Raw genomic sequence first — 17,790 nt, forward strand, 5'->3', positions numbered from 1 at the left:
GTTGTCATTATTGTACACATCACCATTAGCAGCCATCTTACAGAAGTGAACTGAACAAGATGCCTATATGGCCGTTCTTACTGTCATGATATAATTAAAAGCACGGATTAATCATGAACAAGACGAGGTGTTCTCAATGAACGGAGCCACTGGGAAAAACATTGTTGAATATGACGGCGCCTAGATGTAATGTTGGGCTGTGTCGTGCAGTGCTCTTCTATGTAACGTCAACAGGGGTGGAAATAACGACAGCAACAGCAGCATAATAGCAGATCAGTGTCACAAAGCGATTACGGACTCCGCTGTGCACGACCTTACCCCACCGCAGGTCACTCACCGCCAAAATGCCAAGAACAAACCACTCAACAATAAACTGACGAAGACAAACCGCCGTAGCCGTTGCTGCTGCTAGAGCCCCTGCAAGGCTTTCTGCGGCCACAGTCGTGACCTATTGACTAAGAACAACTTATTTACTCACACAGCTCTTAACTCAGTGATCAGTGACTGATTCACTATTTAATCGATGTCTGACTGACTGAGATAGCTAGAAGATATAGGAAGCTCATCTGTTATAGCTTCATTGGCTGTCCGTCGCCTGTTCTTCAGATCGGCTTTACGCTTGTTACACCGGGACTCTGCCTGTTTGTACCCATCTATTTGTGCGTGTCAATCGGTATCTCGGTGCTGGTGACCATGTCGACCCTGTGTGGACGACGTATGTGCTGACTCCCGGTGTCTCTGTGTGCGTGTGTGTGTGTGTATGTCTGCGTAAACGTGCGAGCGGCGCGATTCTCTAGCAACATTGCTGGTGTTCGGTGCCCTGCAGAGCTTACATATCTCTTTCCGGCTAGCGAGCCATCGACGACTCACCTGCCTTTATACCTGCTAGGTTGCCATCAGCAGCTGTTTGCTGCGTTCTCGTTAACGAATATGGGTATACACCTGCAGCAGTAGCAGCATCCCAGCCACCCCCAGCCTGTTGCTGCTGCCGCTGCTGCCGCCGCCGCCGCCGCCGTAGAGAAAACAACGCCACAGAAGGACACTGGCAACATAAAGAAGCAGTAACTCCAACAGCCAAGCAAATTCCAAGAGATAGCAGCGGCGCGCCATCTATCTATCATCTAATCGTAGCTGGCTAGCTCGAAGGCAAGCAAACGGGCAGTCAGTTAGCTCAAGAAGCAGTGATATCAGTTGGCAGTGGTAGATGCATCCATTGCTGTCACTACAGTGGACGACAGCAGCTCAGTGACGCAATCGAGCCAACAACGAGCGACGGCGAGACACCGGCGATCGGCTAAAGGTAAATACTCCCTACCATAGATGGCAAAGCAGTTTCCAGAACAGCGTAACGCTGATAAACGACCTAACACAATTCATCAGCGAGGGCCATAGCTGATGTATCAGAGCATTAGCAGAAATAGTAGGTTGATCTGAACCGATAAAGGAAGCCCTTCTTTCAAACAAGCAACGGTATTCACGTGAAATGCGCGTGTAAGCGTCATCTATGCACAACTCCTACCATAAGACGGCACGGGAACACCCAACTAAGCGGTGCCTCACTTACCCCCTCACGATTTCTGCCGTACGACTGGCGCCTACCGGTCGGTGGACCAGGCAGCAACCCAGCTGCTCTATTCTGCTCTGCTCCAGTCTGGGCTGTTATCGGTGTTATGCAGTTTAGTTTTGTCCTGCACTACTATTCTATACTAGGCCTTCAGACTACTTCAAGGAAGCAATGATCGAGAATCCTCCACTTACAGCCAGTAACAGCAATGCAACAGCAGAGATCTCTTAATCTATTCTTTCAGACACCTGTCTGTCATCTGTTTAGTATGACGACCTAATAATCACATTATATAAATTACAGTAGATGAAGAAATGCATATGCTATCTTGATTCCATCAACTAGAATCTGCCTTCGGCTAAAATTAGTACTGCAGTAAATGCTGACATAATGGACCGGCGAAATTTTCGCTCAATGTGTTCATAACTTGATTTAACCTAAGTCACAAGTTTAAAATTCAGTTAGCAGCTACTGTGCGAAAAATTGGAAAAATCTGCTCGCTTGCTTGTACAGATTATGTAGTCCTCTTCTATATGCCTCAAACGAACCATTCGGGTACCATTGTTTTCATTGTACACCTACATCTAATTGATATTCTACTATCCTTACCTATCTTAAGCGACTAGCGAATAGGTGCAAATGGGTAGGTGCCATAACTGTCTTGGAGGCTATGTCTTTTGACTGACGTTTCTTTGCAAGCAACCGGTGGCTCTTTGGGTACTATAGGTGCACTCGTTATTCGTGAGGTTTCCTCTAGTTATGATCCATGATGCGTTCACCATGGTATTCCCAGCACGCGTTTCCTTTTTTAAAATCCCAATTTTTACCACCTCAGAGATTAGCCGTTAAGAACCCGATCATATAGTAATCACTAGGTTAAACGACGATGATGAGCTAAATGTGATTTATGTCTTCCTTCTTATAACGACTAGGAATCAAAGTGCTCCGATTTGTCCATTCCACATAATTAGATTTTTCTGGCAAAATAAGGTCCCAGAAAAATGTCAACTATGTATACACGGGCAGTATAATGAAACCTGTTAGGTTTGAGAGAGAGAAGAGTGTGCGTTATAGACGAAGCTAATTTGAGAGTTGATCGTAGAAGACATTTACATTGTGTTTCGATTACCAAGGAAAATGGTATATCAGTTTTATTCTATCCTATAGAAGAGAAAATATCATTCTTAGTCTGCTAATATGTGGAATAGGATGCGATATTACAGAGTGCTACAATATATAATGGCTATGATAAATTACAGTTATAGAAAATACATTTAGCTCAGGTGGTGCACAAGATCGAGAACCTGCTTGTTGTCCAGGCTGCCAGCTTTGCTATGAGCCTTACCAGGCATCGGGTAGCCATTAGGCAGCAGGCTCCGTCCGTCGTGCCAGACTTCACCTCTATCACTACCGCCGCCGTCACCAAAGCTGCTGCTGCTGCTGCAGCCTCCTGCTGTTCTGTGGCAGCATCACGGTACTGCCATTGCTGGTGGTGACGGCCGCAGCACCGGTGGCATTGGCAGCTCCTTCATTCGTGTGCCACGTGGCTCAATGGAGAGGGCAGTGGTGAGGGCAGCAGCAGAGGGAAAAAACTGGCTGGCTGGCGGTGGCACGCACGCCGTTGCTGCTGCTGCTGCTTGCTAAAACACGGCTCAGCTTTCCTTTTAGCCACGCTGCTTTTCTAGCTATCATGTACTACACAACTACGCCGACTACCGGCGCAACCGCCGCTAATGGCGCAGCCACACGTACCAACATTGGCGCGATTAGGGTGTGCTGCTGCTGCTAGCGTGGCTGAAACGGTACGAGCAGAGCAGCCAGCTCTGACCAGTTAAACCAGACGAAACAGGAGAGTAAATAAAGTCAAGCCGGGAAAAAGAAGGAAAGGGCTTCCGCTCCCGAGAGCATGAGCCTATGCCTACTTGTACATGTGTGCGTGTGGATCCTTGTGGGACTGCGTGAGTGCATGCAAACCTGTCCATCTATCTATAAGTAGGTGCGTGGGGTATGAAGAAAACAAGGCTGTTGTTGATTAGAATTACGGTGGTGACGGTGAAGGTGCAGCTGCTGCTGCGGGTGAGGAAGGGAGGGGGTCAGCGGCGGAAGGATCTCGCGTCGAGCAAGTCAATGCATGAGCTGACGGACCAATAAAGAAAGCGAGCAGCGCACTCATTACTCTAATACAACAACAGCTTCTGCTACTTTTACGACTACAGACACTGGTCAGTCAATGACAAACGGAACACAGCAGACTGTGCCTTATCCGTACGCGGGATCAACTTGAATCGAAGAGTTGAACAAACAGAATAAGCGACGACCAAGTACTACTAGCGGATTTTATGTGCCATATATAACCGAACTGACATAATATTTAATGTTGCAAGACTAGTTTTGATTATGCGATGCTGTTTCACTTTGGTAAGAATTTACCTCATTCTGATAAACTTCAATTGTCAAGTTTTCGACAAAATGTCGCTTATTGTAGCAGTTGTTTTAGACATTAAAATAGATTTATTATGTACATTGTGAGGGTGAATGGTGCCAAGGGCCAAATTGTTAATCAGTTCAAGCGTCTGTCATTCAGGAAATAGTTTACCACAATACCTAACGGCTAATATGTGGCATGTAATTTGCTAACGATTTAACTTTATTTACCCGACGTACCCGAGTGTGAAAATGAGTTTGACTTAATGATGTTTTCTGACATTAGAATAGGGATAGTATTCGACCGAAAAGCACGACCTGAGGGTCCTTCGCCTAATGGAAAGGCTTATCGAAACATAATTGAGAAAAAGATAATCATTTTGTGTACTAAAAGACGTGGCATTTAGCTTACCAGTAAACAATAATTTTAACTGCATGGATCTAACTATGCCTAGACTTTTTTTACGGTAATGATTGCCTAATGATAAAGGCTGTAGTTAGTTAAATGAAATGCTTCTAGAAGCAAAAGTGACGATTAGACTGACACACTCTCAGTGTAATATCACCCACAAAACAGGCGACAAAATTAATAGGTAATTAAAGTAAGTGAAAATAAGTGGCGACTAATTAATCATTGAAAGTCATTAAACCTACAGCGGTTCTAAATGAGAAGGTGGAAAGTATAGTAAAATCAAGTTAAAAATTCTGTGATCGTGAGTGGCCTATCTCTGCAAAACGTTTGATTTGAAATTTCCAATAGTTAGACACTCCGTAAACTCAAAGGGTTTGGTAAACGGACTGCTGAATAACGTGTAAGATTGTTTGTCAGAGGTAAAACGCACCCATCACTGCATATGGCATTTTCTTGTGGATAATGCCTTGGACAGGCTAAACCCGCTAATGCCGAAAAAAATCCCATTCTGCTCCAACTATGGTAATTAGTCATGTTGATTTATTCGTGTGCTCTAGAAAAAAATATTTACCACAAGGGGCTTATAAGAACTCTGTGGTTCGCTTATTAGTTAAGACCATTTCGAAATCTTCGCTTTTAACAGTACAGAATTATGCTGTACTGAATTCAAGGGGATCGGAATTCACCAATTTTCAAGGACATCGACCTCCTGGGCTAAATAGCCTGTTTCGTTTTGCATCTGCTTTATCACGACCGACTTTGATGTTAGGGAAAACAGGTAAAGCAGGGACGACGGCGCTGGTTAAGATGTTTATAATATGTAGAACGTCGTGACGCTGCTACCAGCATATAGTAGATGCCTGATGTGAGGCGACGATAACAACAATGGAGTTGTTTATTCTTTTAAGCGACACGCAAGCGTGCTGTGTCAGTCAGTTGAGCATGTCGACATTGGCGTGTTGCCTGCTGATACAGCTGCCGTTGCTATCGGAGTGATTGTGTCGCGGCATTCTGGGTCGGGTGGCTAGCTGGGCAGGTAGGCAGGTAGGCAGGCAGGCGTCGTGGAGACCGCGTGCGTTAGTGCGTGTTGCTGCCAGCAAACACTTGACTGCGACAGTCAGTCGCTAGTGTCCTTCGGGTGGAAAGGGCCAGAATGGAGATGGAGAGGGTTTGCCTGCTGCTGCTCAAAAAGTGGTAAAGCCACTATGATAGCGTGAGCAGCAGCAGCACCATCGCCACCAGTCTTGTGCCTATTACCGGCGTCTGTTGCTTAGTAGCGGAAAGGTTGGCCTCTGTAGGGGCAGCGCGCTGACAACAACGGTGGCTAGCCACCTTCTTAGCTAAGAGGATAAACTCGGCTAAAGGTAGATGTGTCACAGTATGCGCAATATAGGTCGCTAGCCTTCCGTTAACGTGTGGGATACTCTTCATAGGAGAAAGATGGAAAAATCAAGAAAGAGACGAGCTTTTAGTAGGTATGGTAAAAGTAACGCTTGCGTTTATACCGATACAGAAAGATACGCAGACACGGCAGGGGTTTTTGCTCAAGGAAGAAGGGCAACCAGTAGCAACCACGATCTCGTTGTTCAAAAAAAGGTTCGAAAAACGAACTTCATTATTGCGTCGCCTCTGCCGTATATAGTACCCAACCTGTCAATATACTCTTACCTCGTCTGTTCCATTGTGTCGACTGCTCCAACTCCGTAAAATTCGATTAATACAATGCTTTTGTCATATAACTGTACTCACTGAAGTTTAACGTTCCGGTAAAAGTCTGATGAGAATTCTAGCCGGTTCTTGTCTGACAGGTGCATCGAAAAATATTCGATTCCTGCTCGTCCAATATGATACTCGTCGAATCCATTGTTGTCGTACGCTGCCTATGTGATATTCAACTCGAAATAATTACACAAGTGTAGGGGAGAGCAGTGTTTGTCTTCAGTGACTTAAAAGCTATTAACCGGATCAGAGACGTTAAAGTGAAATTGGTGGATAACGGATCGACAGGGTTGTGCAAGCATTGTTGGGTTCTACTAGGCTTTGTGCTTTAGTAATATGCAAAACATTTTTTTGCGGTCTGTTTCTGTAAACCAGAGTTCCACAGCACGATCTTGACATTGGTTCCTGACACAGCGTATGCTACCGGGCGTTTCTACTTGACGCGGGCACGTCCTTTGCTTCAGAACGTTAATCTTCCGGAATTAGAAAGGCAAGAATGCAGCGATTTCGGGTGTACAATGATTTTTCCTTGAAAACGATGGCCAATTTCCTCCTAATTTGCCCTAACACGAGAAGGGGCCAGTCACAGTTTACTATGGGTATTTTGAGATAGGGCCTTCGAGGCCATACACGGCCTTCGAACATCTGTGAGCAAGCTGTTCGGGCCTATGTGTAAAACAACTGATTAAGTAGTATACACTCCACAATCGCTCTAAAGACAATGCTATCATTGGCAGGTTATGAAGCATTTTGGTGGATTTATAATTCGAGCAACAGTTATTTTTGTCTAATCTTTTCGCCATACGCGGACCACATAGTCACTGTTCCTTATCATATTCCTAGTCGCCACTTTATTCGATACGCTCATTATATACTGCCTGTTATCTTATCTATTTCAACCTTCTATCCGACTTATGGAAAGACGATTTTAACATCGAAGACTGCATACAGTTCGTAGGAGATATTGTTTTGCTTTTTTTACACATGTATATGTAAGTTTTTATTAGCTCGAATATCTTCGTTTATGCTTATCTTTAGTCTGATTGCGAGTCTTGTCGTAATAATTTCTTCATTAATTTGTCTATATTGGGAACTTGCAGTTGAATATAGTAATATGGTATAATATAATGTAAACATGGGCAGCTTTGACTTAATATGAAACGTATAGTCATAGCATGTACGAACAGAAAATTGTGTATCCTTATAATTATATGGAATAACTGAATGCACGTTACTCGAATGTAGCTTTGCACCTGTTAATGCTCAAATCTCTCGTAGATTATTTATTTACCAGTTTCGGTATCGCCTAGAAATAACAAGGAGCATGATATCACGCTATAATATGATTTTTATGCCAATGAGCGTTTACAATGTACAAGGCGCCATTGATGAGCTGCAGTACGTCATGAGGCAACGTCATAAATGAGCTAGCCCGCCAGATTTGTCCACAGCATTCAGTCCTGCCTGGGTTAACGACTTTCTGTTCCAATAACAAACATTTGTTACTCGTGTTCGGGGAAGTCATTTGAATTAGAGATAGGAACGATCATAGCCTAGCATATCACCTGTAACTATGGTAACTCTGTCGTGCTAACTAGAAGAGACTGCGCGTCTGTTGGTGGTCGAAGCAGAGATGTTATGATCGTAAGTATAAGACTATAGCAACCGGGTCATAGCGAAAGTAGAAAAGATGTATAAGAAAACCTGAGATGATTTCCTGGTAGTGAACAAAGTTTATAGTTCCGTCGAAAGGAAAAAGCCAGAAATGCCTCTGACCTACATACTGCTTCAGACAGTGTCTTTTTTTTTTAGGATGTAAACTCCTTTTGTAGACAGCCTGAAAATTCTCGGTCTCTGACAATCCATAAACTGGGGGCAAAGCTTAGAAAAGAATATCCGTGTTGCTATTGCAGAGATAGGGCTAGGTGTATGGGGAAAAGTGGTCAGAAAAAAAAAAATGTGTGAAACAGTTAATGGTCATGCAAAAAGCCAACAAAGCAGACCTTAGTAAAATTGTATCTAGATAACGTCTTAAACGCATCGAGTTTATAATAGATGAAAAATACCTTTGTGGCTTTTTTGGCCGTTCACTAGCGTGAGGCCTAAATCTGGCGGAAGTAAATTAAAGCCGTTGGCCAATACAATTGATGTTCTGAAAAAAACTGAAATTATTCACCAATGTAAGATGCATTGCAAGAAGTATTTCGAACTGAGCACAAAGGCTCGGGCGAGTAACTTGTCATTGTCGATTGTTTACATAGGTTAGTTGCACAGCTGAAACAAGTCAGCAAATTCAGATCCAATTGTCACCAGCATCTTAAAAAAAAGATAGGTCCTGAGAGATAAAACCATGGATTGTCTCCGTACCCAACTCTCAAGGTGGCACATATTGTGGTTAGCTAAGGGTGCCAGAGGTTAGGTGTTTACCGCATAAAACCTGATGCTTTTTACATTATAACTTCTGGAGTGAACCTCTGTGAATTCTGCATCGATATTGGTTCGATGTATCTGCATGAGGAGCGCATTGTACCCAATCTCGAAACATGTAATGCCCATGATTCTTTGCACTCCGACTTTCTGTAGTTCCAAAAGGATAGTGCGACTTGCGTCATGACGTGTACTCTAAAGTCCTATCAAAAGTTTGATGCACATCTGTGTTTATAAAAATGCCATCGTATCGTGAGAATGTACGGATCGGAAATTCGAAACTTTATATCAATCTAGTAACCCTATTAGAAAGCTGTATCGAAGCAGGGTAAAAGGCAAACATTTAGGAGTCGAACAGATCTCAAAATAGTTCATTAACGAACATCATCGCCATGATGAATAATATATACCATATGACCGCTTCGGTAATTACAATCTACCTATCAGCAGGTATTTCAAGGCCCAGCTCGATGCGAGCAGCTGCTATGATTTTGCTCGTCTGCTTACTTATAACGACAACCGGGGCAACTTATGCCGCGCACCGGAAAACAATCGAAGAATAAAGTGGTCCAGGACGCGGTAGCTTCAACGCTGTTGAGGATATTTCACCTACGCATTACAGATATAAAATTCAATACCTCAGCCATTGACTGAACAATAAATGGGTTCTTCAAACTGATGCACTTTTAGACTTAAGCACAAACGTAAATCACTATACAGTTTGTGAATTTGGAGGTTACTTGTAAGAGTGCAAACCAGCCCAATGTTATTTGGTGATGATCATACGGCACATAGGGTTGATTCGTTTTTAAATATTTAACCGTTTATTGCCAAAGTTTTTATCATAGACATAGAAAAAAAACATGCTCTAAGTGTTTATGCCATAATCTACGACCAAATTCACCAAGTGCGCTGACCTGACAACTGCTGTAGAAAGAGTTCCATTCGAAATTATTTACCTAACTACGAAGCAAAGCCATATTTTTTAAGAAAAGCAATTTAACACTTTTTTTTTTCTAAAAAAAAAAAAAAGTCTACAAGTTACGAGGCAAATTAGAATGTGACGGTGTACAGATGTGAGCTACCTGTTACAGAACGTTGGCGTTAACGCTAATGAGTGATACCTTTTGTGCGCAATATTTCATCTTAATATCGTCACACTGAAGAGCCAAAAACGAGGCTTCGAGCGTGCACTGTAACAACAAAATTGCCATTATTCGCAAGCCTTAAATAGATTAAAAAAATATACAATGTTCTTCGAAGGAAATGAGTACAACGACGGTGTCATGGGGACATGGCATACCAATTAAATAAAGCTCTTACAGATTTCTCGGAGTGAATGCGTACCCTAAAACGAATAAGTAAACCTTGTTTTAAGTTATTGCTTATTGAACTTATTAGCGCCAAGATCCGTACTAGGATGAAAACCAACATTAACACACTATAAATACCAGTCATAGATATAACTTATTGAAAACTTACTATGCTCTATAGTTGAGCCATTATCTGTCATATATGCTTTATATGTAATAATTAGCCCAAAATTCCATACAACATTTTGGATATTTGTGTACTTACTATCCGTGGCCTCTAAACAGCCGTAATACTAACAAGTTCCAGCTGGCATCGTTTCGACAATTAGGCCACTACACATTGTAAACGTAGCGCAATTTCGATAGATCAATGAATTTCAGCTTAGCGTGTTCCGTGGCCTTAGCAATAGCCCAGCTTCGACATAGACTTTTCCGTCGCAAGGCAAAAATTGAGCTCACGTTTTTTGTTAGGATCTACTGAGAAAAGATCGACATTGGAAACAATCCCAGGACAAAAGGGAACGTTTCATCAGAACCTGCTGTGCGCCCGACTGTGAACAAAATCTAAAGCGATCCCATCTGACCTTGTCTTAAACACATTACATTAAATACAAGATTGACTAGTGAAAACAGAGAGAACGACTACATCGTTACCTCCTTAAATACTTACGACTCCCTCTTATAGCAGGGATTTCGGGTAAATTGCATTTTGGTCGCATGCAAACTGTCTGCTCTCAGGGATTGTCAAAAGATTTAGCCTCTTCGGTCTTGCACATTTCAAAGCCTCAGGACGTTTAAACGCCAGACCTTTATTTGTTATTCTCTGTTCAAGAGATGAGATTGCCCTTGTGATCGTCTCACTTTATTCTTTCGTAATGAGATGTTCAAATACTATAGACAGGGGTCGTTGTAAGTGGCCGCAAAAATTGGAAGGAAGGTCATAAAATATGTCCTCAATGTCTCCTTTAGTGACACCTTGATGTATCTAAAACGACCATCTCCTAATGTGTATCGCGTCGTCAGAAACGGTAATAAAACGTTATCAGTGACCCACACCGCGTTTGCCTAACGTTGTCTTCGACTAGTTTAAAGGTTCCAGCCTTCACACGTGATGTCTCAGCAGATTTGTCTGTCTCACTTCGTTTAAGTGTCTCTCTAGAGACTAGTTTCTCGAGGGTGACGTCCGGTAGCAACCCCGTGAAGATCGCTACGGCAGTTCTCTTTGGAAGACCGCCCAGTATTGCATTGAAGTATCTTTGTAGTCATATTTTGTCCACAAAACTTTTTTTCGTCACACAGGCCAAAAGAAGAACGATCATTCTTCTTCATCACTTTTATCCTTGTTAGAGAACTTCAAGGAGACATCCAAAATGCCGACAATGGACCTTTCGGGGCAGCTGTCGTAGCAATACTATAATGCGCATTGTTAGAACTAGTGTCATCCAAATCATCGATGTCATCTTTGACCAGCGATGATCTGTCCGCCGCTAGGTTGACCGCTAAGCGACATTAATGACGATGTTATTCAACGGATTGGGGCCCATTCATACTGGATTTCTGACGACGTGCCCCATAAATCTGCCGGCACAAAACTAACTAAGACTAGCATTTATTATTACTTATGAAAGCTCAAGGACAATTTATTAGGTTGGAAGATAAGTAATCCTATCTAACAAAAACAAGTGTTTCATTGGAATTGTAACTACAAATTAATGCCACTGCCACTCCACGACCTTCTCTCATCTTTCAACTAATTTAATTATTCCATTTCGGTAAAAAATTGCGCGTCTGCGGTTGAATAATTCGTCCAGCCAAATTTCAGAGAGAGACGCTCTCTACTGTCACACACAAAGTTCACACGCCAAAATTAGGGAAAGGCAGTAATTCGTCGGTGTGAAATTTGTGGAAAGTGAAAATTGGCGCGAACCCCCTTCTTAGGTTCTCGTATAGCGGCTCTGACAGCTTTTGCCGTGTTTACTCTGACATGGCCATAGAGAAGGATAACCGTACCTGTTATATCGGTTCTTTATCGTTAGACAGCATTGGTCATTCGACGAAACTAGATAACATTGTTGATTTTCTAGTTTTGCTCAACCGTTTCAAGCCTTTCGCTTTCGATAAACGAAAATCATGATAATTTTAAAATGGAGATCCTTAGGCCATTCTTCCGAAGTTACCTTTCTCTATTCGTTTCATATCGTCGAGATGTGGAACCGTCACTTCCATTCGTCATCCCTAACAATGCTGTATAGAAACCTGCCATTATGGCCGCATGCGTCCCGACACCAGGCGGGATGCTGCGAGACAATAAGAAGCAGTGTTTCCCAGCGCTGTGAACTCTGTTTATGGGATAACCGTGACCCTAATTTTTCGGTAAGTCTCTTGATTCAAGGTGCCTATCCATAGCCACGTAACTGTAGTTCTTCTTCTTCTTTTTGGTAAATTCAACTGGCCGTTCTTATCCAAGCCGTTGGGTGATCCTCTACGATTCTGGTTGACCGACTGTGCCAGATGTTTCTTCTAGTTTTAAAATGTGATTATTGAACTTTATAAACCACCTTCGAGCAGTTTTCTCAGGCAGCATATAGATAAATGGGTATGGTAGCATCTGGAAGAAATACCATTTGTTGTGTTCCAACTTAATGCTAACACTGATGCGATATTCTCATCAGATCGTGATGATAGAGTCGGCGGGACAAAGCTACCCCAAGCGAAGTTGACCGATGTAACACTTCTACGCTTACATTTGGCCATTGCATTTGAAGCAATGTAAGAAATAAATCAGATACAGCTACGCTATATTGACATCAATGCTGATTCCATAGAGTCCAGCAGAAAGAAGTTGTGTATGATCGCTGCCTGTATGTTGAATACCTTTTTTTATGATTGGTTTTTCGTTAAGTAGAAGCAACCCCAAAAAAAAAAAAGAAGAACAATGTCAGTGCATAGCGTTAGAAGAACGTATCTCATGTACTTGCCGTTTTTTTAAACAGCACAGTTTTTTCGAATGTGCTAGTTCGATCACAGTATTATCTTGTTTTTCAAGAAATACAAGCACCGTATCTGACATATGTTGTTAATTGCCTACACTGCATCGAAATTTTGAACCGTCAAGGCGGTCTTGAACATATATGAATAGTAAACCAATGGACGCCATTTGATTTGGGAAAGTCTTGTTAAATAGTACGAAAAAAGAATCTTCTGCAGTAGCCTTCGAATAGGATGGCGTAATTAGCGATTTAAACGATGACGGTCAGTTATCCACATAAAAGAGCATCTCGAAATGCGGTTTACTTCTCGATACGTTGCTATACACAAATAAGAGCAGCTCAGCGTTACCTGCGTGCGTCCGTTGACGTTGTCCTGTTTGCGCTTTTCAAATGTTAGGAACACTGCGTTGCAAACGAAACGATATCTGATTTAAGATTTGTTGTTGTTGTCGTATCATAACTGTCCTATATATCACGGCTCGCTCTATTATGGGTTCTTGCCTTTTAATGTACGGCTTCAGTATTACGGGACGATGGAATCGTCGACAAAATTCCAGCAAACGGCTCGAACGCCCTTTGCTGAGCCTTGATATTGGCTTGCATTCACACATTATAATAAGCCAAGGGGCCGTCGTGATTAGTAGTTTTTCCAACAAAGAGATTAATCATTTGTTCACTGTTAAGGGACTCGCTCAGCTAGAACCCTGTGGACGTATTTTATTTCTAGCGATATTAAATATAGGCCAGTTGTCACAAACTGAACCTACTGCGGCGCAATCGAAATACCGATTTCCGAAATCAGATATTGTCACTCCGAAAATCGAAACATTTTTTCTCGTCAATAGAGTGAAAAGCAATCTTGAAGAGGTTGGAAATCCCTAAGTTGCTATCAAGAGAACATGGTTATGATTTTTTAGCAGTTCCGAAAAGTGACTACTTTTAAATATTGGACAATTTCGCGGTGCTTCAAATTGCCTAACCCTGCAATGTTTGTAATTTTTTTTTTAAATTATTTATTCATTACTTCTTATATATATATATATATATATATATATATATATATATATATATTCCAATTTGAATATTTTCATCATCGTATCTTCACGTATTGGCAAGAAGAAAAGGCGATATCCTAGTATACGCTTAGCTGTGAGTTTGTCATGATTGTTTAACTAAACAGAAACGGCAAGTCATCGAATATTCTAGGTAGTAGCTCCTCTTATGCATATCCAATGCAAGTGTATGTCGATAATTGGCTCTAATTTTATAACGGTAATGTAAATGTATTCGTAAACGAGCGCCTTGCACTGTGGAACACCGAACGCTCTCTGCATTAGTAAAGGTTACCTTATAACTTCGCATCCGTGCAGCTTATCGATCTGAGTATATGGTTACTAAGGTCTAAACGCTGTACGTAATCATCGGTCTCTTACTTCGAAGTATCTTTATTAATAATGTTATTATTATTTTTATCATTAAAGGTTCGGTTAGAGTTAGTAGAGTTGAATCGTTCCATCGTAACTAGAAGCGTTAACAAGCGCTGAACTGCTGGTGTTGTTGTTGTCGTCGTCGTAGCCGACCAGCATAGTCAGTCGCTAGGATTGACGCGGCTGTTGTGAAGGGCATGGGTTGGCGCGTGGCTGCCGCTGCTGTCTTCGTGTGACGTCGTCAACGGCGGCGGCGGCGGCGGCGGCGGCGGCTCTGGTGCGTGTGTGTGCTTGTATGTACGTGTCTGTGTGTCAATGTGTGTACGTTTCATGGGGCGAGGGCGGACTGTGTTTCCTTCTCTAGTTTCGGGAAGAGAGAGTAAGAGAAAAGACAACGCAAGAAATGGAGAACCCATAAGTTGTAGCTAGTGTATCTCGGTTGCGTCGTGTCCATGTGCCTCGTCGTCGGCGGCAGCTGCAGCAGTAGCAGCAGCAGCGGCGGCAGCGGCAGCGGCGGCGGCGGCGGCGGCGGCGGCGGCGGTGGTGGTGGTGGTGGTGGCGGCGGCGGCGACAGCAGCAAGCACGGTGTGTCTGTCAACGCGTGCCTTTATCTGATGCCGAATTAGTGACTGTGTGTGTCTCTGTGACTGCGTGTGTCTGTGTGAGTGTGTGCTGGTGTGTCTGTGTTGGTGTGTGTGTGTGTGTGTCATTTGGAGAGGGTCAGCCATGGCAAACAATCATGGGACATGCGAGCGCCGGTCGACGACGCTGACGGCTTGTAGCATCGGCGATGAGTACGACGACGCTGATGATGATTAGATGGGAGAGGGTTTAGTGGTCTGTCGGGAGCACCAGGGCAGCAACACTTGCTAGCTGGCTGACTACTTTGCCACCAGCATCCAACACGGCGTTGGTCGATCGTTTAGGCCGCCGTTTGCGGCCGTGTTGGCGTTGCTGGTGCTGCTGCTGGCGACACTGTAGTCTCCTGGCGGCCGGCAGGAGGCTGCGCGGCAGCTGTGACGACGACAGCAGCGTCGGTGGCGGCTATGACGGTGATGCTGCTGCTGCTCTTGCCACCGACGACGACGACGACGACTGCCGGTTCGGGAAGACGAATGGATGAAAGTATCAGCGCCAAAGGTGGGTGACTATGGCGACGGCTACGCACGACTCAGGCCGGACCACGCCAACTTGACACGAGTGAAACGAGACGCTGCGGGCGGACAGAGATGTTAAGGTTGTTAATTCTGCAGCCGCCGCCGCTGTTGATGTTGTGATGCCGCCGATAGCCGTAGTGCTGCTGTTAGCGACGGCGGCTTCGATAGTGTTGTTGTTGTTGTTGTTAGAAACGGCGGATTCCCGCTAAAAACGAGGAGGGAAAAAGGGGCGAAAGAAAGAGCGAGGAGAAAGGGTCGGCCGCTAATGATGACTGTGCAGAGTAGCTCTTGATACCGAGCTGCACAGCTGTGGGAGCGTACGGCACTGCCACCGCCGCCTCTAAAGCCCGCTTCGGTCTGTATGCGCGTGGGTATGATGAGTAAGTCGCTGTTGGACTACCCAGCTGTGGGGCTGGTGGCGCGGGATGTCCGTGTATGTGTTTATGGCGATCGCTCTTAGCTCTCTGTTTGTCGATGTGTTCGGCCACCCGTCCGCTCGCCGCCTAACCGCTTAGCTGTTGGCCTATAGTTGGCCTCCTCCTGTCAGCCTGAGAGAGACCTGTCTGTCGCTGCCGCTGCTGAGAGCTCGGGGCGCGTATGTGTGTGTTGACGGGTTCTGGGTGTTCTTGCGAGCCTGTGTTTGTGCATGTGTGCAGTGTGTGTCTGACCGTGTGTACGTGTGTGTGTGGGTCTGTGTGTCTGTGTGTGTGTGGGTGTGGGTGTGTGTGGCTGTGTGAGTGTATCAGTGAGATGTGTCTCGGTGTGTATATCTCATTGGGAGAGGGTATTGGGTGGCGTGGCTGTCGGGAGCATGGCTGTAGTGATGGTGGCCAGGTCCCTGCCTGTGCGGCTTGCCGCCCATGTCCTGGCTATTATGAACAGCATCAGCAGCAGGGGTCTTGCAATTCACTGCAAGCAGAAAGCAAGCAGGCAAGCCTAGAACTAGGTAGCCAGGAAAAGCGACGACGACGTCGACGATCAGCACAGGCCAAATTAAAGCAAGCAGGCAGGCAGGCAGGCACCGCACGGCAAAACGGCCAGCTGCCTTAAAACTACTACTCGGTGAGTGAGTGGCCCTCCGCCTAACCTATAGTGATATAATCGAGCTACATAGTTAGCCAACTAACCAACCGGTCAGTTAGTTCATTAGCTGCTTGCTTACATACCTGTCTTTGTTGCTATCATCAGCACCATCGCCAGCTATTCCAACTGCCCTCCACTATACCACAGTAACAACAACAACTACATGTACTCCAGCCGCTGCTGCTGCTGCTGCTGCTACTACTACTACTACCGCTACTATCCGTTTTCTGTATCTGCACCAGTAGCTGCTGCTGCTGCTGCTCATGGTGCAGTAGGAGCTACAGTGGCAGCAGCATTGATAGATTGTAGTTGTTGTAATGACCACAGTCGAAACGGTGGTAGCAACAACAGCCTCAGTGGCAAAGGCAAAGGATGCAGCAACAGTATCAACAACAACAACGACGACAGCGGTGCTGTTGATAATACAACGGATCAACGTAGCAGGAGCAGTATTTCAACGGGTCGGTGTAGCTCGTGTCGGCCGCGGCAGCAGGAGCAGTTGTGTTAATGTGATTAGTTTCTACTGCTGGCGGTACTGCTAGAAGTCGTGCTAATCGAGACTAGTCAAGAAATCGAACCGGCTAATGCTGGTACCATGTTGATAAGTGCGAGAGTGTGTCCGGCAGCTCACAGCAAAAAGGCCATGTGTACGATGGTGATCTACCGCCGCCTGTGGGAATGATCATACTGCTAGAGTTGTAGTAACAATAATTGTCATAATAGCAGAACTAATATCAACCGGCCAGCGAGTGAGCAGGCGGGCGTTCCGCGTGGGACGACGTTTCAATAACAACGGCAGGCGCAAGCGCTGGATGCACTGTATTGTTAGCCGTCCAGCCACTCCGCGACCCATCGCAGAAACAACACGACGAGTCGACGGAAAGTTGCACTTGTAGTTGTCCAGCGAAGTTTGGAGTAGGGAAACGATCGCAACAGAAATTACATGCAGACCCGGCCTTTGACAGAGATCCTTTTCTGTGCTGTTCATTCGAGTGGTGCCTATTCACGTTGTTGTTGTTGTTGTTGTTGTTGGCGGCGTCTTTTTCTCACGCCCTGCGTAATGTTCCACGGCGGTCGTTGATTAAATAGCGACTACTCAAGCGCTACCCATTGAGGCAACGCGACGGTGTCCACTGTAGTCGTGATAGTTGGTGATCACCGGTGGCAGAGACCTACCGTTTGTCGTTCGATAATAACACTACGCAGCACCATTACCACCATCAACGACAGCATCGTCGGTGTAACTATTTAGTTTGACGGCAATTGTGATGCGA

The 17,790-nt window shown here is 44.6% G+C and overlaps 1 protein-coding gene across 2 annotated transcripts in view; it reads left to right on the plus strand.

Annotated features, from left to right (window-relative positions):
* Positions 1–15: 15 nt before the first annotated feature.
* The window catches only part of LOC111272831 (uncharacterized), a 31,303-nt gene continuing 13,528 nt past the window's right edge, over positions 16–17,790 (plus strand). Inside the window, exon 1 of one of the 2 annotated variants that reach the window (XM_022854473.2) lies at positions 16–1,300. The gene's annotated coding sequence lies outside the window, so the exon portion shown is untranslated. Of the gene's footprint in view, positions 1,301–16,164; positions 16,496–17,790 lie in introns of those variants that run through there. The other variant, XM_086973402.1, reaches the window with a different exon arrangement.

The sequence above is a fragment of the Varroa jacobsoni genome, unplaced genomic scaffold (genome assembly GCF_002532875.2).
Source record: "Varroa jacobsoni isolate VJ856 unplaced genomic scaffold, vjacob_1.0 contig03463, whole genome shotgun sequence".
NCBI lineage: Eukaryota > Metazoa > Arthropoda > Arachnida > Mesostigmata > Varroidae > Varroa > Varroa jacobsoni.